Source organism: Erithacus rubecula (assembly GCF_903797595.1).
Source record: "Erithacus rubecula genome assembly, chromosome: 14".
Taxonomy (NCBI): Eukaryota; Metazoa; Chordata; class Aves; order Passeriformes; family Muscicapidae; genus Erithacus; species Erithacus rubecula.
Window position 1 is genome coordinate 8,466,271 of NC_136666.1, and position 27,919 is coordinate 8,494,189.

Genomic DNA, 27,919 nt, shown 5'->3' on the forward strand with positions numbered 1-27,919 from the left:
TCATAGGATGAGAAAAGAGAAGTCCACAAAATGAAATTGTAAAAACTTCACTTTTATAGATGCAATGAAGAATGTCCAGTACTTTACTGCAATATCCACACTACCTGGAAAGCTGAAATTGCCTGGGAATGAAGGTTATTGTCTCTTGTAATATACCTTCATATATTACCCTGTGTAATAAATCAGGCAGTATTTCTTTCGACATGAAAGCTGGACATCCCTGGAGTTCCAAGTGACATTTCTCATTTTATGTGGCTATTTGGCCCTTTTAAGTATTAAAACACATAATTTTTTGTGAAATATGCACTGAAATTTTTGAAAGCTTATGAACAAAAAAAATCAGGAGCTTAGGTTTGCAAGTGTAAGCTGATTTTCCATGAGTTTGCTTTTAAAAATTTCTGTGATGGGTTAGCTTTGTCTTTTGGCTAATGTTGTTCTTTAACATTTTTATTTATTTATGTATTTCTCTCTCACTTTTTCCCTTCCCTCTCTTTGGAATCTGTTATTCAAATGGAGCATTAAAAGCTGGTGAAGTACTGTGGTAGGAGAGGGGATGCAAAATTACCTTGGGTTGAGGAAACACACTGGCAAGTGGAAATGGTGTTTGTAGAAAAGCGATGAAGAGCCTTGTCTACAAAAATAAGCTTCATTTGAGAGCTTATGTTTTCAAAATTGCTGTGCAAAAATGTACCTACAGAGGTCCAGCTGAAGTTGAATTGTTTACCTGTGCACATGGCTTGTGTGATTGCACATGCAATTGGGTAATTACACGGGCAAAATTTGCTCCAGTGGTTTCAGCAAATTGCCGTCCTAATTTTATAAACCCAGCTGAATGTCCCACGAAAGCATCAAGAAAATAAAAACCAGAAAATTGAGTCAATACTGCAATGAGAGGGTGAGAAATCAAAACCCTTTCTGCAGCCTAATGGGCAGCTCTGCTGGGAGTGGAGAAAGGTGCAGCAGAGTTCTAATGCTGCAAAGTGGCTCTGAGTCTTGAAGGGGGAGAAAAACCTGAAGGGCTCTTGAAGTTGTATAGCTCAGGTTTGAGCTGAGGGGAGAAAATAAAAAAACAGGGGGTGACATTGGCAGGGAAAAGAGCTCCAGTGATGGTGCACATGGCACAGTTCAGGGACACTGCACAGCTCTGAAGTTGGTGTTTGAACACATCCTGCCTCCATGATATCACAGCCTTGGTGAGGACTCTCAGGTAACTGTGCTGGTGTTTTTCTGTATGGAAACAGGGGTGATTTATGATGTAAGATTCTTTGGAAATTATGCTGTATTCAGAGTTGTGCAGGAATGAGAAAATTTTTCATAGTGTTTTAGAACTGGCTTATTCAATGTCACCAGTGGATGTGTCCTTATATAAAATTGTTACATATTGCATTATATCCTGTAAGATCCTTTGGTGTGTGGGGAAGCGGAACACAGAGGAGAAGTGGAGTCTAGGTCCTAATTCACCTTTTTGATTGCTTTTGTTTGTCTGCCACAAATAGCAAAGTCTTAAGGACTCATCAGTTGGAGAAGTGCTGTTATATTCTACTCTGTGTGTATAAGATGCATATTTCCTAGAATGCCAGTAGGAAAAAGGATTTGTTGCAAAATGTGCATACATAACAATCCATAATCAGGTTAGTATCTTTAGCTAATGTTTTATTGCGAGATTTTTTCAAGTTACCAGTACCAAGTAACAATGTGAGAGTGCAAGAATTCTTTCCAGGTGCATCCCATGGCAGCATCTCTAGTGGCAGTTTCCTTCTCTGTTTCACATGTTGCCCCATTTTTCTCCCAAAATGCCCATAAGCTCAGCTTTTGAAGGAGAGGGAAGTAGCAGTCCTCCCAGGTACCCTGGCTCTCACAGAGCACTGCCTACAGCAGAAGTTTGGTTCTCAGTTCTAGCTTTGGTCTGTGGTGTCTTCAGCCAGCAGTAACAGGAATGACATTAGTGAAAACTTACTCTTGAGGAACATTTCCTGTATTCATTGTCTGTTAGGTAACAAAAGGTCATTAGCATAAAAACAAAAGGCAGAGATTTAAAAAGTGATGATTTTTCTGTCTTCCATCTAACAGTTATGGCACATAAGAGGGTGTAAAGTGCAAGGCAGCTGAACACTCATAAACTATTTTAATATCATTCAGGAATAAGGAGAACCAGGGAAAGAGGCTTTATGTAGCCATCTAGTTTATTGCACTAATCAGTCACTTCTGCAGTGCACTATCATGACTTGAAGTTCTTGCTCCAGTGATGTGAAAAAAAATTGGTGATCTCCTATCCAATTTTCTAAAAGATCTTGGTCTATATAATTGAAATCTCGTTTGAGAAGCAGTGAATTCTATGCTTGGATGGATATAATGTTAGCCAAAGCAGGTCTGGATACATCTGTGAGAGCAGAGAGGTGACACAAGGGCTGAACATGAAGTGGAAGAAACTGTGGGAAATTAAGACTAAACTGTGTTTCTCATGGGTATTTTTAGACGACAAAAATAACATCTTTGGGGTTAGACTGAGATCTCTGGAAAGGCAGCTGACACTGTGTGTTGAACCATCTGCCTGGAACAGCCAAAGCAAAATCTGCAGATTCACCTGTGTCCTGCTGTAACCCCATGCAGAGGCTGAACGTGGCAATCCAAAGATGGTGGGAGAATAGTTGCTTTCCACTCTAGAACATGCTTGTTACACAAAAGAGAGTTTGCTTTTGAGTGACTTTGTTGTCTGGATTTCAGGTGGAGAAGTGTTTGAGTCACAGTAATTTCTGTCTCTTTCCCTGACATGCAGGTGAGGGCACCCTTGAACTGTGCTACTTCTCTGCCTATCTTTAGTCAGCCTTGAATGGGATGTAATCCCATCCAGCATGTAGGCTGTTCAAAAATCAAATAGTGTCCATATCAATGGCTTTGAGCTTTCAGGCACATTGCAGTAATACAGCTGGGAATGTAAATAAAAAGGAGAATATTAAGAAAAAGGCTCTGTTGTTGTAAACAGTAGAAATAATTCAAATCAAGTGTATCTTTTTATTACACAATTTCTTATCTAAACAAAAGCCTAGCTCAGGGCTGTTATTTATAACAGAATATGCCAAGTTGGAAGGGACCCATAAGGATCATTGAGTTCAGCTCCTGGCCCTGCACAGGACACTCCAAGAATCACAGCATATGCCTGAGAGTTTTGTCCAAATGCTTCTTGGGCTCTGTTAGTCAGTGCTGTGACAGGTGCCCAGCCACTTGTTGGGTAAGGAAGTTTTCCCTAATATCTGACCCAAACCTGTGACATTGACAGACCTGTAGTTTCTGGGGTCTTCCTTCTTGTTCTCCTTGAAAACTGGGACAATGTTTACCAGCTTCCAGTTGTCTGGAACCTCTCTAGATTCCCAAGACTGCTCAAAAATAATTTTTTAATTATTTTAATAATTTTAAGGGTTTTCCAGTATCAATAGCTCTTTGAAGACCTTCAGATGAATCCCATCAGGCCCCATAGATTGTAGGGATCCAGTTGGAGCAGAAGATCCCACACAGTTTTGGAGCCCATCTGGAGTGGATCATTCTCTAATGAACTGGCTTTGAAGGTGTTCATAGCTCTCTCTTGTTTTAACTGATGATTGTCTCCTGTGACAGTGTGGACTGATGACAATTTATTAATTATATCCTTGGTCTCAAAGTGCCATAACAAAACACCTGCTTTACTCTCAGGCATTGTCTCCACTTTGGACTTGGCTCTTTCATAACTGATGGACCCACTGCTTTGTGAATGTTGTGGGTTTTTGCTTTCAGGCCACTGGGTAGAAATTGTGGCAACCAGAATTGCGGCAGATGTTGCAAAGCAGAAAAAAAAAATCACTTAGGTGCAATCAACCCCCTTCTGTTTTGTGTTTTTTTCCTGAGTATTTTATTAATCTCTGAGAAACACATGTGGCAGCTCTGAAACCATAATTTTACATGCAGTCTCAGATGGGTTGGTCCCTAAAGAGTACATATCTAATTCTCCACAAACTAGCTATGGTGCAGGTACAACTCTCATTGTTAATTCTTGCTTAAACCTCATGGAAACCTAAATAAGGAGTTAGCTTTGAGGTTTGCCAAAAATTCTGATGTCCAAATGATACAGTATTCTATGCATGTAAATGCATATATCATGTTAATAGAAACTATTTTGATCCAGATTGCTAAGATTGAAAGGATGCAGTTGTGCTTGAAAAACAGATATGTGTGTGCATGCACAATTACTCAAGCTGGGGTTCAGGCATTTAAGTGGCCATTTGTGCTCTCATTTTCAATTATGATGTTCATCCTAGGGGAATGGGTTTGTGCAAATCAGCAACACAAATATGCATATGTTTTGGTGTGTGCTACCCTAAAAACATGTTGCATTACTTGGACATAAACTTGGATTGATTTTTCTTCTTTTCCCTTTGAAATTTCTAATTTAATCTGAGGAATGTGAACTGTGGTGGCTGAATGGCAGTTCTTCAGCAGCATGATTTCCTTTTCCAAATGGTTAACTCTTGTAATTGTTTCTGTAATGTAAGATAGTATTTCCTGCTAACAGTTATTTAGGATACTGTCATGGCAAGCCATAATTCAACCCCATTGCCTAGTGGCCCAAATAATGACCAAGGCTTGCCCCCAGCTGAATTATCATTCTTATGCTTCCTACTTTCCCTACATGCACCATAAACAAGTCTGTCTTTATGCCAAACTCTGAAAGACAAAGGAAATCAGAAGCACTATTGTTGATTCAGAGCTCCATCCCGCAGTTTCAGGGGAGAGCTGCCTGTAGGACTACCAAAGCCTTTCAAGGGTTTTTTAGTGACTTAGCTCACAGGCTTTCTGGAGGCTCAAGAAGCTCTTATTTTTTTCAGATTTTTAATATATCTATAAAGAGCATCTACTGCAAATATTCAAGAGAGGATGAAGCTGTCCAGTCTGACACAGAAAGGGAAGGTTATTTAAGCTGAAGCTAAACTGCTCAAAGATCTTCAGCATGCTGAAATTTACACCAAAAATAGGAACTTTTGAGTCATCTGATTTATGCCTAGTGGAAATACTGCTTTTAAAGAAGATTGTGTTTAATATCTCTTCTGTGGTTCTTTAAGAAAGAGTAGATGTCACAAAGGACAGTAGCAATGTGAATGTCACAGAAGGATGAGGTTTTGTCAGTAAACAGTTCCTGGGGAAAAAACTCTTGTTTAAGTTCCTTCATATTAGTAATCCTATTAAGAGTTAGCATAATAAAGGTTCGTTGATTAATTTTCAAGCTGTAGCTTGCCTGTGATCCTTTTGGAAGGAGAGTATATGAAATGGAAATATATTAAGACTATATGACAATAACCTAAGGAAGTGGGAAACCATATATTTTTAAGTCACTTTTTGTGATGCAAAATGACATCGTTAATTCTTGAAGTTTAACACCGTTCATGCTGGGGGAGTCTGTGAATCATTGGAAGTAATATGCAAATTTATCTAGTCTGGGAAATGGGTCTATGACTCATATAAGTTTGGGCAGGAATGTAAACTTTGTAAGCTGCTAAAAGAATGTGAAAAGGAAGGTTGTAACTTAGACTTTCCAAATGGTGATTCACAGACAGGATGAGGGGTAGGACAATTTGTCTGGCTAGATGTGGGAGCTATGCAAAGTCATGGATCACTCAAGGACAATCTAAACTAAAAGGAGCTAAAAACAAGCCTGTTCTGGACTCATCTGCAGAGTCCTGGATACCCTGATGGTGCTGGGGATGCTCTGCAGAGACTGGGCTATGAGCAGGGCAGGATAAGGGAGGTTTGTTAGAGAAAGTTGAGAAAAGGGATCTTACCCTTGTTGCACGAATGTTTTGGGACTGGAAATGAAGAATCGTGGCCTTGACTATTTCATACTGAAGAGGAGAAAATAACTCCGGATGAGGTTTGTGCTCCAGGCAGCCCAAACTTGACATCACACTTAATTAACCTGAGCCAGGCTACATCCCTTCAGCCTCATGGAAGAGTGTGGGTGGCTCATGCTTCCATTGCCATCTGGGATAAAGCTCATGAGACTGCACAGGGACTCTGGGGTTTATGTCAGAGGAGATGGGCTCCAACCTCCTCTTTTGGTGCTCTCAGGTGTCCCCTAGGAACTGACTTGCTGAAATCTTGCACTGGCAGCTGAGTTTTGATTAATTTGGGTAGACCAAAGCAGGACCTGCTGGATAATCTCAAGAGGCTTTCCTGGAAGCCTTCAAGAGGGGGAAGAGATGAGATAGGTGTCCATTAGGCAGCTGAGTTCAGGAGCTTATCTGCATGGCTTTAAGCCTGCTACATTCATATCAGCCCATTAGAGACCCTCTTTCCCTGAGTAGGAAGAATTCTTAATAATTCCCTAATACCTATTGGTAATAGGCTGTATTTTCTTTTTCCACTTCAAAATGTCACATTGGATTCCTGATGGAATTAGAGATTTTTATCTTCCTTCCCTCTGCTAGACCTCTGACTTTTTCTGGTTTTCTTCCACATTGAAGACTTAATTTCTCACATATGTGAGACAGTGAAAATTAAACAAACAAGCTGGCAGATAGACAGAATGGTTCTTCATGTCTGGCAAGCTGCAATGAGCTGTGACTTAGGAATTACAGTGCTTCATATTCAAACTTTTCTTTTTGATGCATTGAGGTGGCACAGGAGCTGACAGTGACATATGGAGAAGGCCACCTTAGCAGGATTGAGGCTGTTATGTGATAAATGACATGGTATGTCAAAGGACTCCTGTTATCCATCATGCTGGCTTCCTCTCAACACTCTCTCCAAAACGAGAGGCAGCTACACAAACAACTGGGGGAAGCTGTAGGTAGGGTCAATAGTGTGCTCAAAAGAGAAAATAAGAAAGGCTGGAATTGCACATTCTCATGTGCATAATAGCCTCTGAGTCTTGAGTTAAGAATTTTAAAGTCTTTTTCTATTGAGACTTCTGAAGTACCCCAGTTTTACATCTTTGTCAAGAATAAACCTCAGTTTCAACAGTTGTCTCAAACTTATGAAGACAAAAGGTTTCAAAAAGCCACCAAGTTTAGTTCTCAACATGTAAGCTTTGTCCCTATTCAGCACCATGTTTTGGACTTGAAACATGGTTCTGTCCCCTGACACATGCCCAGACTTTGTCTCTTTCCTCAGATTTCCTCTCTTTCACCTCTGGTAGTTTTAGTCTGAGAGTCAGTGGAATGAAAGTCCTGATCTGTAATTTCCTACATGTATGAAACAGGCAAAGTGATACAAGTGCTGTTATAAAAGGTAAGGGTGACAAAAGAGTCTTGAGGGAAGGAACAGGGCTTTGACTCCCACCACACCTGACACAGGAGCAGTGTCTGTAGGACATTCCTGCTTGTTTTGACCATTCAAGTTAAGCAGTAATGGAGCAAGTTTCACAGCTCTGTGTCTCCCACTGTTGGAAAGTGTGTGACTTGATCTTAGACTTTTCTCTGTGTCACATTTAACTCAACAGTAGCTCTTTATTTTTTAAAATTCATTTCAGATTGACACATGCACCAGTGGCTGTTCAGGGGGATCAGAGGATGTGGGGCATAACAGGCACCTGTCCATTTCAACCTCCTCCAGTCCATCTCTCCTTTTTTCATTAGCAATAATGGTTGTTTTTTTCCTCCACTTGATTAATGGACTCTCAATAGCTATGTAGTCTATAAACCTAGACAAGACAAGTAGTCTGTCTGTTTTGATCCCTGAACTCCTAAAAGCCTGAGTCTGACTCTGCCTAAATGGTGCTTATGTGCCCACATGCACAGTAGTAATTGGTGCAAAATATCAAATGTCACTATGTGACATTTCATTCATATCATCCACATGTAAAGTGAAGGCTTTGACTTGATGATTCACCAATGGCCAGTGTCAAATTATCTGGGATGGTCTTCATGTTACAAGTGTCAATCAACAAATTAATTAGTCTGGAGATAATTTAATCAGAGCCCATCAGTGAACTGGCTTAAGGAAATCCCCTTGCTTTCAGATTGTTCCCACAGGCTGATTACATGAGATGAGAGCATAGCCTTGGAGAAGGGTGGCTGCACCTTCTCTTGCCCCTTTGGCAAATCCATTTCTGGGAGGATGGAGTTGCCAGTCCCTCGGGTGAATCTGTTCTGCACTTCAGGCTCTACAGTTCCTGGAAGCTCCTTCCTAGAATAAAATTTCCTAAACACAAACCAACCCAAACATATAGATAAGTCAGGCCCCTCCAGCTCCCAGTGCTGCTGTGCTCCACTTCATTTGACAGTACAGATTTTCCTTCACAAACTCTTCATGTGATGAGACACTTATTTCAGCTGTTGACCCCTATCAATGACCCCTCACTGGGAGATCAGGTGTAGAGAACCAGGCTATTATTTGCCTTCCACTCACACATTTCTAATCAAAGCAGCCAATTTTGCTAACTCCTACAGCTGAAGTCACAGTGAGGTACACCTGGCTGAGTACAGAGAAAAAAAGTGCTTGGAATGGCATAGCCAGGGGTAAGAAATCCTAGGGGTAAGGCTGAAAAAGAAAAGTTAAGCTAGAAGACAAGATGAACAAGCAAAGCAGGGAGAAATTCTAAATTCCAGTTTTATTTATTACAAGAAGTCATAAGAAACAATGGAGTGAAGAAAAGCATCTTAATACCTTCCCTGTATCTCTCCATGATCTTTTAGCTCAATGCAGTGAGCACTGGTAGAATACTGTAGTGTATTCTGCTTTCAATGTGCATTCTTAACACAAAATAGGTTAAAAAACCCCACAGCAATTAAATAAAATCCAGAGCAGCTATGACGAGAAGATATCTTTTCAGATATTATTAAGGGTAATGTTTACTCCAGTTGTGACACCTGTTGAATTCTCTCTAAGCTCAGACAACCCTCAAAAGTGTGAGCACTGCCTTCAGAAGAGGAGCAAGGCCATGTGGCATCTTCTGCTTTGGTCTGCAAAATCCATAGCCCAGGCTATGAGCCATCACTTTTGTCTTTGCCTGTCTTCAGAGGGATCTTGTTAAACAGGGCAGTAATCCTTGCTGATGTGTCAAACACTTGTGCTGTTCCCTCCCTTGGAGCACTAATTTTGGTTGATAACTGTTTCCTGCTTACTTCTACAAGATCTAGAGGTATCACTTTATTATATTTGAATGTTTTAACTGCATTTCAGTAGCAGATAAATGATGCCAGTATCTTGTAACCTGATGGAGCAATAGCTTATTGTCACAAATGATGGACTGACATCTCAGGCTGGATAGTGAAACTCAGCCTTTGACTTTGATTTTCACTGTTTTTTTTCTGGTTTAAAGTTGTAATTGCTTTTTGTGACTGGGAATGTTGAAGTCTTAGCTCTGGATTGGAGAACAGCTCTTCAGTTTCTTCATGTTTCACTGTCTGGCTTATAATTATAGTCCATAAATTGTGTTAGGATTTTTGGTAACAAGGAGTATACTGAAAATTAGATTCTTTCCAGTATTTGCAGGAGACAGGGAAGGAAAAGCAACACTGTTAAATGAGAATGTTGTTTTTCTCATCTTTCTGGGTTTTTGGTGCAAGTGTTTGGTATTTTTTCCAGGATTCCAATCAGATGTTTGCCCAGTGCTGTTTGAATTTGTAGCCTGAACTCTCATCCAAAACCTCCACAGTGCAGAAGCTTATTTACCATAGGAGACTGATATTAGCATCATTTCCAGAGAATGATCTGGTTCCTCATTTGTAATTCTGCTCTATAGAGCTAATGGAAGATGCTCTAAGCAAAGTCCTGGGTCTCTGTGTGTTAACAAAACAACACTGAGAAATCCCCAGAGTACCAAGCTACTTTTTCTTATGATTTATACCTTTTCAGTTATGTGAAAAGAAATGTAAATATTTTGCTTGTTTTTCCTTGTTATTCCAACATATGGTGTCTTTTCCCTTGCTTTACCCCCACAGGGAGTTATATTCTAATTTATTTTCGGTTCAGAATCTGTCTCTCTTTGTCTTACACTTTTGCCCTTTCCTTCTTTGTGAATTTCTCTCTCCCTGTGCAGTTCTCCTTCTGGCTTTTTTCTCCCAGTCTCCCACTTTTCATTTTTACTTATTTTTGCTTTGGTAATCCACTGGGATTTTTTAAAGCTCCTCTTTAGCATGATATGGACCAAGGACCTTGCAAGCTCCACGCTCATTGTTTATAATTTCTGGTGGAGACTGCTGAGACAACTGTTTGCTGTTGTGTCCTGGTGAGGTTGATGAGTTCAAAGAAGAACACTGACCAGGGTAAGAATGAGCAGTGGCCCATTGGAAATCATATGAGGCTTAACAAGAAGCAGTGCAGGTGGCTGAGAGGCTGGACATGACCCAGCCATGTGCTCTGGCAGCTCAGAAAGCCAAACACATCCCAGTCTGCATCCAGAGGAGTGTGGGCAGCAGGGGAGGGAGGGGATTCTGCCCCACTCAGGTGAAACCCCACCTGCAGAGCTGCCTCCAGCCCAGAGGGGGCCACCAAGATGATTAAAGGGCTGGAACACTTCTGCTATGAGGAAAGATTGAGAGAAATGGCAAAGAGAAAGCTTTGGGATAACCTGATTGTGCCCATTCAGTACTTGAAGGAAGCCAACAAGAAAGAGACTATTTACAAGTCCTGGGATGGCAGGACAAAAGGGAATGACTTACAACGAAAGGAAAATCAGTTTAGTTAGGAAAAAAATCTGTATTTTGAGGGTGGTGAGGATGTCTCATCCCTGGGAATGCTCAAGGCCAGGTTGAATGGGGCTTGGAGCAAGCTGGTCTAGTGGAATGTGTCCCTCCCATGGCAGGGGGCTGAGCAAGATGACCTTGAAGGTCCCTTCCATTCCAGATCATTCTGTGATCACAAAATACTGTAGTTCAGAGAGGGCAGGTTCCACATAGCATACGGGAAGATTTCTTCAGCTGCTCTCAGGTAGACTAATTTTCACCTAGGTTTGGTATCCAAGATTCCAGGAGATATTTAGGGTACTGTGTGTTTTAGGAGCTGTAGTATGTGTTGGAAAAGTGTGTGCTTTATGTCAGCTATTCTCAGTTTACCCTATTCTGATGGGTATTATGTCTTTTTTTCCCTTTCTGGCCTTCCTCTGCTGCTCTGACAATATACCTCAATCAGGGAAACTCTGGCCTCGTAGTTCTCCTGCATTTGCAAAATAATTCTTCCTTTCCGATTCATTAAGTAGCTTTGCTCCCTGTTGGCCTGTACTATTGCAATATTTCCCCCTATTACTTATGTAGACTGTTTTATATTAAATAAGAGAGAGTTTTATGTGGTCTAATTAATAGCATTCAGAATCTTTAGTGTGTAGCTTAAACTTTCCTCAGATGTGGAACAAGCTCAAATCCCAGGAAAAGGATTCCTGGGTTTATGTCTTCCAAATCATAGCTTTCATTTCTGTGGCAATTTCCCTTAATCTTCAAGAAATAATAAGTGGTGATTGTAAATTCTCTGACTAACAGTTCAGTAATTATGATATTAATGACAAGTATGAAACAGGTGGTAGTGGGAAAGAATTACGAGAGAAGAGCAGCCATCAAACTTGAAAATGGCAGCAGATTTCTGTTTCTCTTCCTTGAATTTTTTTTGGCCAAGTGAAATGAAATTTTATTTGATCACTTGTTTTAAAAATTGTGTTAGTAGTAATCCATTTATCTGTAGCATTTATAAAGGGCCCCAAAATTCCATGACTTACTGTAAACATCTCTGGGGTTTCACTTTTTGTATCTGCATTTGGTATCGCTCATCCCAAAAAATTAAAAAATACCTTGGCAGGTTAAGAAAAAAAAATTGAAATAATTTAAAAGCTACATTATGGTTTTTATTTAGATAGAATTAACTGGGGTTTTTTTGTTTGTTTGTTTTTTTTTTGTATTTTTTTAGTTGTGTGGTATGAATAAAACATTTGTCTATATGGAGCTGATTGTAATGTAATATTGCTTCTGCTTCCAGTAGGGATTTGGGAAAGGAGTTGCTTTTATAAACTCTCCTACCTGGAGGTAAAAAAAAAGTCTAGTAGGGAACAGAAATGAGTATTGTATATAATTTCTGGATTTTTTCTTTTAAATATTGTATCAGACTTGCTAGTGGTACATTTAGAAGGAAGATCACCTTGCTTATTCAAAATATCTGTGACATATCTGCAGTGCATCTGTGTATAGAAAAGTCATGTATCAAATTATTAATTAATTGATGCATCAATTCACTAAAGAGAAGCATTCACTTTTTTCCTCTTTTTATTTGTTTTGAGCAATGTTTTTCACTATTTGTAATTATTTCCCCCCTGCTACTTTGAAGTGCAGTGAAGATGTTTATAGGCAACAGAAAGAAAACATCTTTTCTTCTTCACCATGCAATGTGATAGCAGATGAAAGTAAGGTAAAAAAGCACAGAGAAGAACTGGCAGTCAGCACATGGCAACCTGGTCCAAGAGGACAAAGCCTGACATTTGTAGTCATCATCAGATTAAATAGGGGACACCAAGTGTCAATACTGAATTCTGAGCAGGCCATTCTAATGATGATGGGATGGTAAGGAAAAACTTTCTAAGTTTGCTGAGGTAATATGCCCAGGAGCAGAAGGAATAAGAATTGTTATTACCTTGTTCTAAAGAGCTTATTTTAATGTGCAGCATAATGCCCTGAATTCTAACAGGGATATCTTTGGCACTGGAATATGAGCCTGTGAATGTTCTGAAAATGCATATTCTGCTGGCCAGTCATACAAAATAGGAGAACAGTGATTTGATTAATTTTCTTGTTTCAGGAAATGGTAAATAGCTGTCTAGATGGTCTTCTGAGTAACACTGTGTAAAGCATTTCTACAGCCTTCAGCTTGAAGGGCAAACTGGTCAACATAGGTACCTTATGACTGGATCTCGTTTTCCTATACCACATTAGAATGTAATAATTGCTCTGCTGGTAGTCCAATTGTGCTGTGTAAATTTATCCTGGGGTTTTTTTGTTTTCTTTCTTTTTTTAATTTTTGGGTGGGATTTTTTTTTTTTTTATGGGTTTTTTGTTTGGTTGGTTTTGGTTTTGTTTTTTTGTTTGTTTGTTTTGTTTCTTTGTTTTTTTTGTTTTTAACAAGTGGCCAACACTGTGTGTTAGGATTGTGATGGCAAGGAAACCTTTCTTTTAAGAACAGTAAAAAAGAAGATATGTGCTGATGCTCCCTTGCCATTGCAACTCTTGCTAGGACCTGATGTTAGATGTGCACACACAATCTCTTGGAGAATATCTATTTACTGTGTAGGAAACCTGGACAGGTGTTCATTAAAAATTGAACCTACGATTTGGCCATAAAATGCAGGGCATTGCTTCCCCAAGTGCTGCAGAGATATTTCCTGTGTGGGCATTCTGGGCTGAGTTTGAAGTACTCAGGTTAATGGAGCAGAAAAGACATATTTGCAGTTGGAAGCAGACAGATAAATAATAATAATAAATCAGTGAGTAAATAAATAAAATTCAAGCAGCTCTCTTTTCTGAATGCAATTAAGGAACTGTGTCCATTCAATCAGCGTAGTCACTTTGCATTTGATGAAATCCTGAGAAGTGGATGTAAATAATACTTTGAAAACATAGTTGACTCAAATGTCCCTTTGTAATGATGGGAAACATGTTTTGGAATGATTTTCAACTTAGCTCACTGAGTAAGAATACCCAAGGAAGTGATTCTTTCCTTCAAGGCTCTTGAGTTACTTTACACTTATGCAAGTAAAAATATATATCTAGCCATTTGTCCTAAGCTTTATTCTTGACACTTCCCCTACTTCAGGAGGATTTAATAACCTGTAAGAAAAGGGATTTTTCTGAGTTTATTCCTATTATTATTTTATTCAAGTGGTGCCTTCCAAACTGCTGCTGCAGCAAGATTACTTTAGCTTCTTAAGGGAGAGATTAGGTCAATAATAAAACACTGGGATCTTTGAGCCTCCGCTGTCTTTAAAAGTTTTCTATCCTGGAGGTTTTTGGTGGGATGCAAGTATAGTTTATAGCAGAATTCATAATGGATGCAAACTAATTTACCTTGGAACCTGTTTCCAAACATTGTCATTGCTTCAAATAAAGTCCCTGCAGAGGTGGTAGATGTGAGTGGAAGTTGGCAAAGGGAAAAGCAAGAAGGAGGAGACCCCCTGAGGCACTCCAGGAGAAACAATGATGTAAGCTGGCACTGAATTATGCAAGGAACTTTTGGCAACTTGCTGTGGGCTGTGACAAATCATCCCTGCAGGACCCCAGAGCATGAACAGAAGAGGCTGTGAAGGGGCACCATGAAAGCCCAAAGCTGTCACTGTCTGCAGGGCTGAGTGGCTTTGGGCCTTTATCTTCCTGACCCTGTTTGATGGGGAAGACCTGGTGATTATTTGTCCTCTGGAGTGATTATTAGTCCTGGTGATGATTTGATCTTGGAATAAATGGTGACAGCAAATCAGAATGATGCTGTTCCTTTTGTAGGCCAACAGCAGAGATCTTTAAATTAGGTTAATTCCTGCTTGTACCTTTTCTTTTCCAAAGGGGAAATTTAAACTGTACGTTGGAGAATTTCCCTCATAAGGGGAAAAAAAATCCACCTCTTTCTTTTCAATGTCCATTAGTTGTTCTTTGTGACAGATTCAAGAATGTTTTGAGGAGAGAAGGATTGAACTCTGAAGTCTTTCTCAATTCAAGATAGTGAGCTCTCCCCAAGGAGTGGTGCCAGTAGCATAAGTCGGGACAGCCCTGTGGCATCCCTTTTTCTTTCAACTGCCAGGCCAAGCATCCCCTTTTGGCAGAGCTGGGCCCAGCAGCTTTGTGGTGTCAGTGGCAGACAGGCTGCTGGCAGGGATGGGGCTGGCATTCCTTCCCAAGTGTTGCTGCAGTAGGCAGTGACTCCGTGCCATGTGTGCCAGCACTGTCACAACAGGAAAACCTTCCAAGGGAGCTTCTCCTGGGTGCTTGGCTGGTTAGGCAGGTAAAGGGACACACACCTGGAAGAGGCAGGAAGGGAACTGGCAGCTCCTCATCTACCCTCATCTTTATCTGCAAAAGACCTGGCCTAGTTAATGTCTTTGTTATTTAGACGACAGTTTATGGTAGAGCAGCTCCTCTTCTTCTGGAGCTTTACACTTGGAACAAACTGAAAGAGAGGAGGTGTGTTTGCAGGGGATGGTTGGTAAAATATTTTTTGTCTTGCCTTTGATGTGACAACTTTTAACATTTTGGGTACTGTTGGTTTGTTTTCTCTTTCAAGGCTTGCTTAACTCGTGGAGGGATGGAGAGATGGTTTTCTCTACTTAAGAATGAAATGTGAAATTCCTGAGCAGCATTGGAAGCTTGAAATGAAATCCTGTAGTGGAGAGATGTGTGCTGTGTCAGTGTATTGCCCATGAGATCCATTTTGAGTCTCAACACCTTTTTCTTCTCTAAGAATTGAATGGACTTTATTGGGGGATCCAGGAAGGGATAGTCACAGGTCAAACAAAACTAAGCAATAAATGATTGAGTGGATGTTAAGCACTAAGTCTTTTTAATTTTGTCAGTGTCTTCTAGTGGTGCAATTATCTTAGATTTACCCCAGCTGAATCAGTACCCTTTAGAGGCTGGACACAGAAGGATTCACCAAAATGCATCATTTAGGGTCAACTTGCATATTGAGGAAGGAATGAATTTGTGGATTTGGATGTAAACTATCTTTCTATTAATTCATCCTTAGCATCTGTGAACCATTTGATGTACTATTTTTTCTTAAGAGCAATCATACTGCAGAAGACATGAGGATCCTCTCATACAAATAAGAGAAAAGGACAAAATCCTAATCTTTAATCTTTGGAGAATGGTTCACAACTGGAATAATGAGGATTTTTTTTCTCTCTAAAGTGATTTTATTTGAAATTCAGTGATTATGTTTTTGGCAGTTTGAAGGCTTAGCACTCCCCTCACCATCTGATGGTGTAAAATCCCTTTCTGTAACTTCTCCCAGGGCAGTCATATTCACCTGACTGAAGTGCTGGGCTGAAACCACACCAAGCACTTGCAGCCCATTTCCACACCTGTGAAATCAGTGTTTTACTGCTGTTTACACACAAGTGCAGTTAGTGCCTTGCTGCTCAGCAGCAGCTGGGGCTGGTGGCAGGCCAGCTGCAGCCACTGCTGGAGAGGAGCTGGTGTAGCAGTGATGGAAAACCCAGCCACACAGTTTCCTAATTGCAGCTGGGATTTTGCAGCTGTGGAGTCACACCACGAGAAATACATTCAAAGCTGCAATTCAGTGAGCATGCTTTTCAGACCAACAAATTTGCCTTGTGAGCTGGAGAGAAATGAGCTCTATAGATCTAATTCTTCTCTTTTTTTTCTCTCTTTTTTTTTTTTTTATTCTTTTCCTGGTTGCAGTCCCTTTTTGCTGTCTGTCACTGGTAATTTTTAGTGCTCAGGAATAGAGATAAGCATCCTTCATGGCATCCTTTGAGGACCACTAAGTAATTGCTTTTCAGGCTGTGAACAGCTTAAAAAAACCCCTATGAATGTTTTGCTCTCTTTGAATCATCATTTTTCCATTTTTCTCAAATGTTTACTGTGCAATCTCAGGCAAGTCATTAAACTGTTTTGTAGTTACTTTAGCCATCTATACAGTGATGGCAGTAATACCTTAAAGAAGCTTTTTTGGCTTAATTTAATGATTATATAATTGTTTGAAATGTCCCAGTGTTAGTCTGAAAAGAGATGGTCCTATTGAAATGGAGATTTCACACTGAAAGTACATTCACTGCACTCTGAGGGAGGATAGGGATGCTTTTAAAAAAATTAAGAGGGTAGATCTTTATTTGGGGCATTCAAAATGGCAAAAAATATGACTGTTTTGGTGTACTTCTTTCCCTCACTAGCAAATTTTTATGATCAAACTTGCCATCTGCTCAGAAAAATCAACTTTTTGGAAAACAATTTGTAATTTTCTCTGGTTATAAGCACTGTTATATCTTAACAAAAAAATTATTAAAATTTTTCAATTGCTGTGCAAAATCAGCTTAGATTTTTTGCTCATACAAACATATTTGAATCACTTCCATTTGTTCCTATCTCTATATGGCATTATTAATTACACAATGTTATTGGAATGAAGCTGGTCAAGAAGGGTAGAACAGAGCAGTGGTCAAAGTTTTAGCTAGATCCTTTCTTGTAGGCAGCAAGTGACTTCCCCTGCTTATAAATATTCCAGAAATACATCAGAAGCCAAAATAATTGGCAACCTTGTACAACCTCTATTCCACATGACCAGAATGGCCTGCTTGAATTTGCACATTGATTTTTGCAGGGGATATTTCTGTGAGCTTATCTGTATTGACTAAATGTTATGCAGCTGAGTCTTTATTCTCTCTGGGGTCTGAGTGGTAGAATTAGCTCGAAGAACAAGGAATGCTGAAGAAATTAAAAAAGGAAAAAGCACTACTGGGTATAATCAGAATTATTCTAGAGGCTTCGTTAGCCTTTTGTTATTTTAAGCAAGCACCATGCTTATTTCTCTTTCAACTCCATCTTGAAATTGAGAAAATTTTATTCCTCTGCTTTTTTAATGTGATTGTACTGAGACACACACATCTGCATGGAAAACAATATCTTGGAGTTTCCTAGCAATGACAGAATATTGTCCTTTTTTTTGGCAGAGAATTTGGAAAACCTCTTGGTTCCAAATTGGATCTTGGCACTGTTTCTCCTTGGAGGCAAATGTTGTGCTGCCCTGTAAATGCATCAGTGCTGCTGTTGAGCCTAAATGTGTATTAACAGTTAAAATGTGTTCAGCTTTTCCACATAGATATGCAAAATATTTTTTCTCTATAAGGAGGTTGAAATGAGTTTTCTTATATAGATAGAGAAAAAACTGTAGCCTTGGTTGTTTATTTCTACAAACGTGGACCTGTTCTTTGATTGCTGTTTGAGTGTGCTGAGTTGGATCAGCCAGGAGATATAAATTGCTTTTAGTGACACTGTGTCAATTTTTATCCATGGGCCTTCTAAGTAGGAGAGCTATAGCTATAGATTATCCTTTCCTGTGTCTTATAAGAAGTGATAAAGAAGTTGCATTACAGCTCTCTTCTCTTTTCTCCTTGTCTAAATAAGGGGCTCTGTCAGCCTGGTGCTTTGTCATCTACTTTCCAATTAAATATTTCACTTTTTGATCAGGCCCTGATATTCTTAACTCACTGTAAAACAGCAGTGCCACTTATCTGAAAGACTTTTAAACATTTTGCTACCCAAATGGGAGGCTGATCATCACTTTTCTTCATGGATGTCTTTTGGATTATCCATCTGTCCCCATGTATTCACATATACACAATTTGTACCCCTTTAAAAGATGGTTCTTCTATTATGTTACATTAAAAACAAGTGTGTTGAGTGATTGGCAGGGAAGAGCTCAGGGAAAAAAGCTCAAAAGGTTTGGATAAAGCACTGCATCGTCCATTCTGGAAAATTCTGCTGATATCATTCTGATACTTCCAGCTTCCTGATTTGTTTTGAGGAGAGAGTTAAAAATGAATGCTAAGGACCATAAATTAGGTGACCCAATCTATTTTTTTTTTTTTTTTTCAGGAAGCTAGTTAAGAATTTCCTGACTTTGGAAGATGCTGAGTGCTTGCAACTCCATTGAACTTCAATAGGCTATGATGAATAGCTCCATATTTTGAAAAATCAGGTCATTTATTTCAGTATTCAAGTAACTTCACTTTACAAATCTGTTTCAAGAGGGAATTTTTTGATCCTACTAGTCCCCAATTAAAATTTGTCAATTGCTATGCAAAAGCAGCTTAGATTTTTTGCTCACATGAGTATATATCAACTACTTCCACGCATTTGTTCCTATCTAGTGTCCTAGTTTTTCTTTACCAGAAACTTCCAGCAAGGCTCGGACTGTTAATATGTTCAGCAAGGTACCCATTGCAAGTCTCTCAGCTCCCCTGAGGTTGGGATAGCACCTCTTAGGAATTTTAAATTTTCCTATGCATCCTGAATTCTCAGCACCAGCTTTACTTAGCACTTTAAATGAGCTCTCTTAAAACTTTTTCCAAGTCTTGCTAGGGTTTGTGAAGCTTTCTGGAGAATTTGATTTTTATTTTTTTTGTTCCTAACAGGAATTCTATCTGCTGCTGCTTGTTATATGTGTACATTTTTTTTTTTTTGTTTCCTGACTGTTTTGCAGTGCTCTGCAAGCCTATCAGGCTTCTCTAGTGGATACTTTATTTTAATAAGTGTGTATTGAATGCTTCGTTTAACTTGACTGTTTTGAAGTGCCCAGAGACACCGTGCTTGGATGAGCAGTTATATAAGTGCAATTTGTTGTTTTTTTTTTTAGTATCAGAATTAGGATTCAACTGAGGTTTGAAGGCTCACAGTGCATGTGTGTGTGGGAAAATAAACAAATAAAGGAGAGTTTAGTGCATCTACACACAGAATCTTTTCTGCTTTTCATCCCTGTGACTGCTCTGCTCACTGCTGGTCAGAGCCCAAATGCTCTTCCAGCACTGCTGCAGTGCCTGATGCCTGAGGATGCACTGCAGGAGGAGATGGATGCTAGCAGAGAGCTGAGTTTGTTTTTCAGAGAGTTCCAGATGCAGCACTGCTCTCTCTTTGCATGTCCTTGCCATTATCATTATTCAATAATTATGGCTTGTGTGCCTGCCCTGGTGAAAAGATGTTTTATTACTAACACTTTGTTGTTTGCTGGATGTGTGGCCCTTGTGGTAGTTGCCAGATTTCATGCAGGGGCAATTCAAATCCATAATTTTTCTTGAAATCCTAAAACACCTTATTTCCTCTGCCTGGGCACTGGAGGAGCTTCATCTTTCCTCTGTAGCTCTTTACCCAAGACACTTAGAGGAGGGATGTAGTAGGGGAGAGGGTGCATACATTTTTGAGCAGAAAGCTCCACAAAAGAGGGAGTGGTATTTGGGGATTTTCTTGATTATTATTATTATTAGTTTAATTTCTTTTTCAGTAACTGCAAAGACTTATTAAACCACTTGCTATGCATAATTTTCTAGCTACTGCAAGAAGCAGTCTCCAGTTATGTTAGTGATGATATTTTTAACTCACAGCTCAAGCCCCTCAAAGCCTTAATGGTCTCCAGCAATATGTGGAGGAATCAGGCATAGTATTAGCCAAGAGTTCACAACACTGGAGAGAAGTATTATGAAGGAGTAGAACATCAACAAGGAAGATATAACGTTCTGGCATAGAAAGAATTCAATGATCTATGCCTTGTAAAATAGAAAATAACCACATCCTTTCAAAGCCATGTGGAATGTATAACAAAAAAATAGGAGGAGGTATTTTCATTTGGTTTTTGGAGAGGTTTTTTTTTTTTTTCTGTTGGTGTGATTTATGTTGGCTGTTGTCTGTTGGTTTGTTTTTTTTTGTTTTCATAGAATGGCTTGGGTTGGAGGGGACTTAAAGATCATCTATTTCCAGCTTGCCTTTTCTGAAATGGAAGCTGGACTGCAAATGGGTCTGATCCATAAATATTGTTCATCTGCACAGAGGGGAACATTTATTGCAAAGAAAGCAAACAGTGTTTTATAGGAACTCCTGGCTCCTCAGTGGAATTCACAGGCAGAGTTAGAAATCCCATGTCACAAAGGAGAAATATAAAAAGCCTGGATTCATATGTATCATTGCTGAGTAACCTGTGAGGAAACATCACTGTATTGCAGAGAGATTATATTTGCTGTGCAAGTAGCCTGTGAGGTTAGTAGGGGTCAAGTCCCAAAATGTTGTACCCCTCTATATTGGGAATTTCCAGTGATGTTGAAGGTATAGCTGTAATGTCTTCATAAACATATTTAGTTTACAATAACTGGAAAAAAAGGTGGAGTGGAAGTGGGAAAAAGAGGGGAAACCCTTCTAGGAGGAGCAACAAACACAATGCAGTGTTTTCTTCCTTAGGCAGTCCACTGCCTTTCAAAGGAAAGAGTTAGCCAGATTTATATTTGGGTTTGTGTTATTTTGTAGGCTACAAATCAGCATATTTCAGTTAATTCTGCTTTTTCAGAAGTATAATTTATTAATGGAAGAATTATGTCAGCCTGTGGCCAATTCCACCATAAATCACAGCAGCCTCTTGTGCATTGAGGTCCCTTTTTGTGCTCCTACACTGAAATGAGTGACTTGATGGAGTAAACCATCTTGTGCCAGCTCTTTCTTAGAGAAGAAAACAACATCTTTTTTTGACCAGTGGGATTTAATACTTAAGGGTTAATATGTGAGCCTACTTAGCATTACAGGGGACAACCAACACTGCCTAATCTAGACCAGCCATGTTTTAAACACTGTTTCGTAAAGTTTATTATTAACCTCTCTTCAGAAATCAACAGAACAAATTTGGCAAAACAACCTTTCAGCCTCCTACATGGCCAAAAATATATGTGCTCAAAAGCATCTTATTTTGGAGCACCACCACCTCATTGTCATGCAGGTGTGATTTGCAGAGATTTATCCCTGCTGCTTGTTTTTATTGAAGATGGATGAGGTGATGGAGAATGGGACATACTCAGCTGGGGAGGAGTGGCTTCAGGCTTCCTCACTTCATCTCTCTGAGGTCTTCTTGTCTTTTCTCTTTTTTCCTTTTTTCTTTCTTCCTTGCCAGCTGACAGGTCACTGTCCTGCTTTGCTGTGAGATGTCAGCTGGCTGAAACAAGCCTGATTCCCATACAAAGCTTTGCAGGTGCCAGGGTACCACCTCCTGGACTACTTGGCTAAGGATGGATTGTAGAAAAAACTATTGGAGATCTGAAGCCACTGGAGTGCATTCCTTTCGGTTTTTATTTTTTATTCCTGGACCTCCACACTCCTTGCTTGTGATTATCACTTAATTCTGAGTTGCTGTGTTTTGCCCTTCTGCATTGTTTGTTTTAGTTTAAGTTTTAGAACAATCATCTGCAAATTGCAATTCTTAGTGCTCGTTTATATGCAGAGATTGCACTGATTTAACTAACAGATTTTTAAATCAACTCAGTTAATTCAATGCAACCCATATGTGTGCAATTAGCTTAAGTCAGTTAAAACTCCTCTTCAGTTGTGTGGATACAAGCCATATTTAAAATAGGAAAGGATACAGGAATTAGAAACAGGCTAAAGGACATAAATTTAAAAGTAAAGTTTTAGTTAATGTGATATGCTTTCATCAGCTGTCAGGTTCTATTCCTAGTTTTTCATTGATTTACTGTTTTGCTGCATGAGTGGCTTCACTTCTCAATATCCCTGCCTGCAAAATTACTATTTGCTGACATTGCTTGTAGGAGGATATAAGTGGGGCTGTTTGAGAAAATATTTTTCAGGATTTTTTTTGTTTCTTTTTTTTTTTCCCCTCATGGAAAGCTTAAGCTTTTTTATGAATAATAGATAATCAGAACTGGAGCCACATCTTCCCATTTAAAAACAGTGCTTCCATTTGGAAGTGTCATCATGGTGCCCTTTGGGAGTTTTTTTGGCTGCCCTTGCCCAGGCTGGACCACACTACAGTTCCCATGTTGCATCATGATTCTGCATCTCACCGAGTTGCTGTCACAGAGTCTTGATGTAGCATTGAGGGAAAATGTGCCCCCCTCTCTGAAACAGAGGAACAGGTGCCTAAGAAACTTGAAATTCATGTTTTCTGAGTCCTTAACCATTTCTGATGTTTTCGATAGTAAAACTTGGAGTTTTGACAGAAAATTCAGTTTTCTGGGGAATTGGTGTTGGATTTGTGAGGAAAAGTCAATATTTTCTGCAAAAAGTCCCTACTTGTTGTAAGAGCTGAAAAGTGAAATTTCCACACAAAACCAGTTTCTAAGGATTCTGTTCTAAAGCTTTTTTATTGAATGAAGTATTTGAAGATCCTCAGAAGAAGCTCTTGAGATGACCCCATGTCATGGATGAGAACCCAGTTTATATTTGTTCCCTGAATCCCTATTTGCTCCTTCATAAAATAGCACAAAACTTTTATTACTTGAACTTTTTTCATAGATGACAGTGCAACGTGTGGGCAACTGCAGGTGAGTTAATTATCTGGTATTTGATGATTACTGCTATTACAAATAGAAGAAATAGGAATGTGCTGGGCATGCTTTGGTGTGGAACTGGGAGGGAGGTTGGCTCATCCCTGGCAGGGCTGTTTGCTCAGTTTTCCAGCAGATCAGGTGAGCTCCTTGTCTTATTTGATGATGACATTGGCAGCATTAGCTGGGGTGAGGCAGATCTTGTTCTGCATCTCCAAGTGATTTGTGACCAAGTGTGACTTAATGAAATGTGTCCACAGAGAGAAAAGGAGCCCTTCTATCAGCGGCAGCTGAGCAAGGACAGAGATATGGTACATGCATGGAACAGGAAGAGCACAGATTACATCGTTTATCTTGGGAAGAAAGGAATTGTCCATTGTGACAAAATCAGTCAGATGCAGCAAGTAAAATGCTGAAGGTTCATTACACTAATTAGTATCAGTGCTCAGCTGCAGGGAGGCAGGGAAAACCTGGCAGGGTGATACCTGAGGATAGTGTTTGTCCAGGAGGAAGAATTGTGCATCAGATTTATCAGACAGTGCTGGGAAGAAAGGGTGGTGCAGCAGCCACGGGCTGAAATGAAACTGGTCATTTCATTGGCACCCAGGTGGCACAAATGTCACTCAGGACATGAGTCTGGCATTGTGTGTGTGTGTGTAAGGTGCCATAAAAAAAAAAAAAAAAAAAAAAGGAGTAATAAAAAATTTCCTCTTAAAGGCTTGGTGATAAAATAAATAGGCAGCATTTCACAGTGCAATTGAAACAAACACCATTGTTTGGTACTTTATGGGGATCTCTTAGGAGAAGCTGACTTTTTTGGCCTTGTTTTTTATCATCTGGCCAGTTAAACAGGGCCAGCCTCCCTTGGTGCTCCAATGCTAAATGTGGCCCTTAATTTTGATAAAAATCAGTTTGGTAGTAAGATGTGGTGCCAGTGCTGTTTGAGGACAATTAGCACTGCAGTAGCTCATGCATAAGTAAGGATGGGAGTGTGATTAGGTCCTAAGAATGAAAGACACACTTGAAGAAAATAGATATGAAATAGGGATTGTAGCTCCTGGACTCCCAGCTGTTTTGGTTATGCTGGAAAGGTGAATTGCTCTTGAGCCTGGTTCTACTGTACACATTTTAGCATTCATGTTGCAGTCAGAAGGAAAGAGAAGGATGGGAAATAAACTGTTAACTGGAGTAATGCTGACAGCAAATGTTTCACTGTAAAGCCTCCAAAATTTACATTGTTCTGGTGATATTCCATTTCTGGAATAATCATTGGCATCACAAGGCTATACCAGGATGGAATGTAGCCATTATGATTTCAGCCCATGGACTTGGACAAAGCCAGAGTCAAAGCCAGAAAATAATGGTTATATTTCTGACAGCCTCCATTACAATATGCACGAGGGCTTTGCTGCTGCTGCTGCTTCCTCAGTCACCAAGTCTTGATTTATGGAAAGATTTAAAATCAAGAGCAATAAAAGTTTTTCTATCCATCTTATTTTTTTTCCCCTGCATGTTGCTCCAAGTTTTCTGAATGGCAGGACCATAACACTTTAATACAAATATTTCAGTTTTACCTAGGCTGCTGTTTTTTCCAAAGTCCAGCCTGCTGTGTCTGGTTGAAGCTGCCTCATGCTGCTCAATGGCATCTTGATGTTTACTTGTGCCTGCTGCCTTTTATACAGATACTGTCATCCTACACTGGTGCTGCTGTCTGCTTTTAAGATGCACAGTGAATGGTGATGCTCCTCTCTACATATCAAACATGATGCATCCCTTTAGATTTTATATTTCCCTGAGCCACAGGTGCTGTTATTATCAGTCCTGACATCATTCATTCAGTATGATGGCTCCTGTCTTTCCTTTTATCTGTTATGGACAGGAGACTGGGAAACATTTTATCTTCCAAGCACAGCAACATATTTTCTTTAAAAAGTGACTCCATTTCATTCTTTCTTGTCTAATATCTTGTGTATTATTCTTATCCCCAGTCTCTACTACACAACCCTATTCAGTATTGGTTTTCCAGTGTTTCTGTGTTTCTCATCCCCTGCCATTTTTGTACCTTTGTGGGACAGAGGCTTATTGCAGTCAACTGAAATGTTCCATTAACCTTATCAAGCCTTTTGTTAGACCAGGTGGGATCTCTCCAGCCATACATGTGGTTTGTGTAGAGTTTTGTGCAGCATCTGAGGCTACTTTGCCCTCAAAGCCAAAATGTCTTGGCTATATAAAAAAGAGAGGAGGAGGGGGTACTATAATAGATCAGGCTTTTAAGAGAATCACAGTTTAATTACTTGAGATATGTCTGGGTAATGACTTTGGGTTGAATATACCTAACAATTAGCAGAATTTCAGGTACTTTATGTAGAGCCACATAAATGGTGTTTTTTATTGGATTTTTTTTTCTATCAGTCATTTTTGTAAGCTTCCACTAGTCCCATCCAAGGTGGCATGTAACCTTGCTAATGCTGCAAAAGAGAAAAGGCATGTAAAGAATTTAAAGGAAATATAATAGCTTGGAACTCTGTTGTAAAAAAGGCCTTTGATTTGAGTAGTGAATTTCATTAAACCCTGCCAAACATTCAAAGCCAGTCTCAGCTCTTCAGTCCCTTTATTTGCTATCAGCATTTGAAATCTGCTTAATATTTTACCTTCACCCTTGGCTGCAGAGCATAACGGGCAAAACCATTATCTGTGCATGTCATCACTATTAGGAAAGAGAGAAGGAATGAAGGGATAAGGAGAAACAGGACTGGAAGGGAATAATTGGTATATTCAAAAGTAAACAGATTTTAGCAAAATGAAGGAAGGACAGAGCAGGGTGGGAAAAATCAGCCTCTTGTAATTAAATTTGAGTTCTGCATGTCCTTAAGAGCTGTGGATACAGCCAAGCTGAGGGCTAATTTTTAAAGCTTTAAATAAGCAGAGGTGTTAATCTTTGAAGGTACAAAGCTGAACTTTGTCTCCTAGCTCTTGGCTTTATGTAGAGAAGTTACCTTCTTTCCAAACAGTTCATAAGAACTTCCAAATTATTGTTTTAGAGTTGAATTACCCTTCTTAAGCTAATACTAAGCACAGCAGCACCTGTAAATTGCAGAGCTAGGGATTATTTTTTTCATAGTCACCTCTGAAAAAAGAGTCAGAATTTTTGTCAGAGCAATAGAATTGATAAACTGTATTATGAATTTGATTAGAAGTTTCTCTTGTGTGACAGATTATGGGATTTCTTTATAATTGCTGAAGGAATAATGAAAATTTCTAGAAGCTTTTAGTTTAAAAAATAAAAATTGAGTTTGACAGTGGTTTAATATTAGTATCTGTATTTACTGAATCCTTTTAGCAGTAATTTGCAGCTGTCATATTTCTATTCCCCTGCTTGTTTCTCCCTTTATGTTAGACTCATCCAATATGTACCAAGGCATTTTAGTTGAGGGAAGTGTAAATGGTTTGAGCAGGGATAAACTAATGTCAATTCCCACAGGAAAGGGGGTTATAATAGGCTTGGGGTGTGACCAATGACAACGTTGAAAAACTATTTCTGTATGTCTGAAACAACAAGACTCCCTTCCATTTTTATTTCTTGATATTAAATTAAAACATGGGAATACAAGTCCAGCTATCATTCTTTCCTTCAGAATGAAAATTCTGTTGTTATTCTCAATTAGTTTTGCTCCCTGGTATAATTGTGATGGAGGAAGGCACCACAGCCTCATGTCAAGGAAGCGTTTGGGTTTTATTTTTTTTCTGGTCACATTGGAAAAAGATGAGTTTTGAGTTTCTTTATGCAATTCAGTGTCTCTCTCTGTGTCATTGTACCTATTGAGGGGAAACTGTGTAGGCACACAAATTCTTGGCAGAAATGCAGCTGCTAATCTCAGCTGAGCAGTTGTTGTCCTGAAGATCAGGAGAGGTGAGCCTAAGGGTAACTTTATCCGAAGAGCTCTTAAGAAACACAACAGAAACTGTCATGTTTTCATGTAGAATTCTTTTGGCAGAAGCCTCCCAGCAGCATTTGCTGACTTCCCAAGTGTTATCTATTGCTAGTGTTTTCTGATTTGCTGAATGAGTAACATGGGGTATGGATTATGAGGAAACAAGGGAATTCAGATAACTGAAACTAGAGTAAATTTGGAATGGATCTTGTGGTGTTGCCAGAAACCCCAAGATGTCATTAATGACCTTGTTTTTCTGCATTAAAGATATATGGAATATTCTTAGTGACTCTATGTCTTTGTCTTCGATTTTTAACCAGTTGTCCATTATTCCCACCTATTAAAAAAAAACCCCAAAACTTTCCTGCTTTACAACCCTTTTTCCAAGCATTTTGCAAGTACATTAATATTTTAATTTCTTCTAAGTGGTTGGTGCAGAAAAGCTGAATGCAACTCTGTAGCTAGAAATTTCATCCAACTTTTAGGATATTTTAACATTTTGAAGAAGAGGCACCCCAATTTTACAGTGCCACTGAAAGCATTCTAGTGGATGGTTTGAAGATGATGAGAACCTACCACAATATCTCATATGCTGGAGGGTGGATTCCTGAATTTTATCACCACACTGTGATTTGAAAATTATCAACCAAATTATAGCAAATCCTTTGAAGAGTGTAAGGCTCTGATCTACACAGTCACTAACAAGGAAGATTAGTTGAATTTTTCAAAATTGCACAGTGCTGTGCCATGGTCAAGTATCCTGCACAGACTTCCACTGATCATTGAGTCAGTAACAGAATATGTTGTAACTAACTAAGGGAAACGTTTCCTCAGTGCAAATCTGGGATTCTTATTTAGATTTTTATCCAGCCTTTGCAGTGAAGCTGGGTAATTGTTCTACATAATGCTCTAGCAGGCATCATGATATCCTTGATGGGCTTTAGATAGAGACATTTCTTGTGAGCAGAGTAGCTTAAATGAGACACCCAGCTCATCTCATTTAAAT

General features: G+C 39.3%; 1 protein-coding gene across 1 annotated transcript in view; it reads left to right on the top strand.

The window, feature by feature from the left end:
* Nucleotides 1-27,919, top strand: part of AGBL1 (AGBL carboxypeptidase 1) — a 264,251-nt gene that overhangs the window by 108,798 nt on the left and 127,534 nt on the right.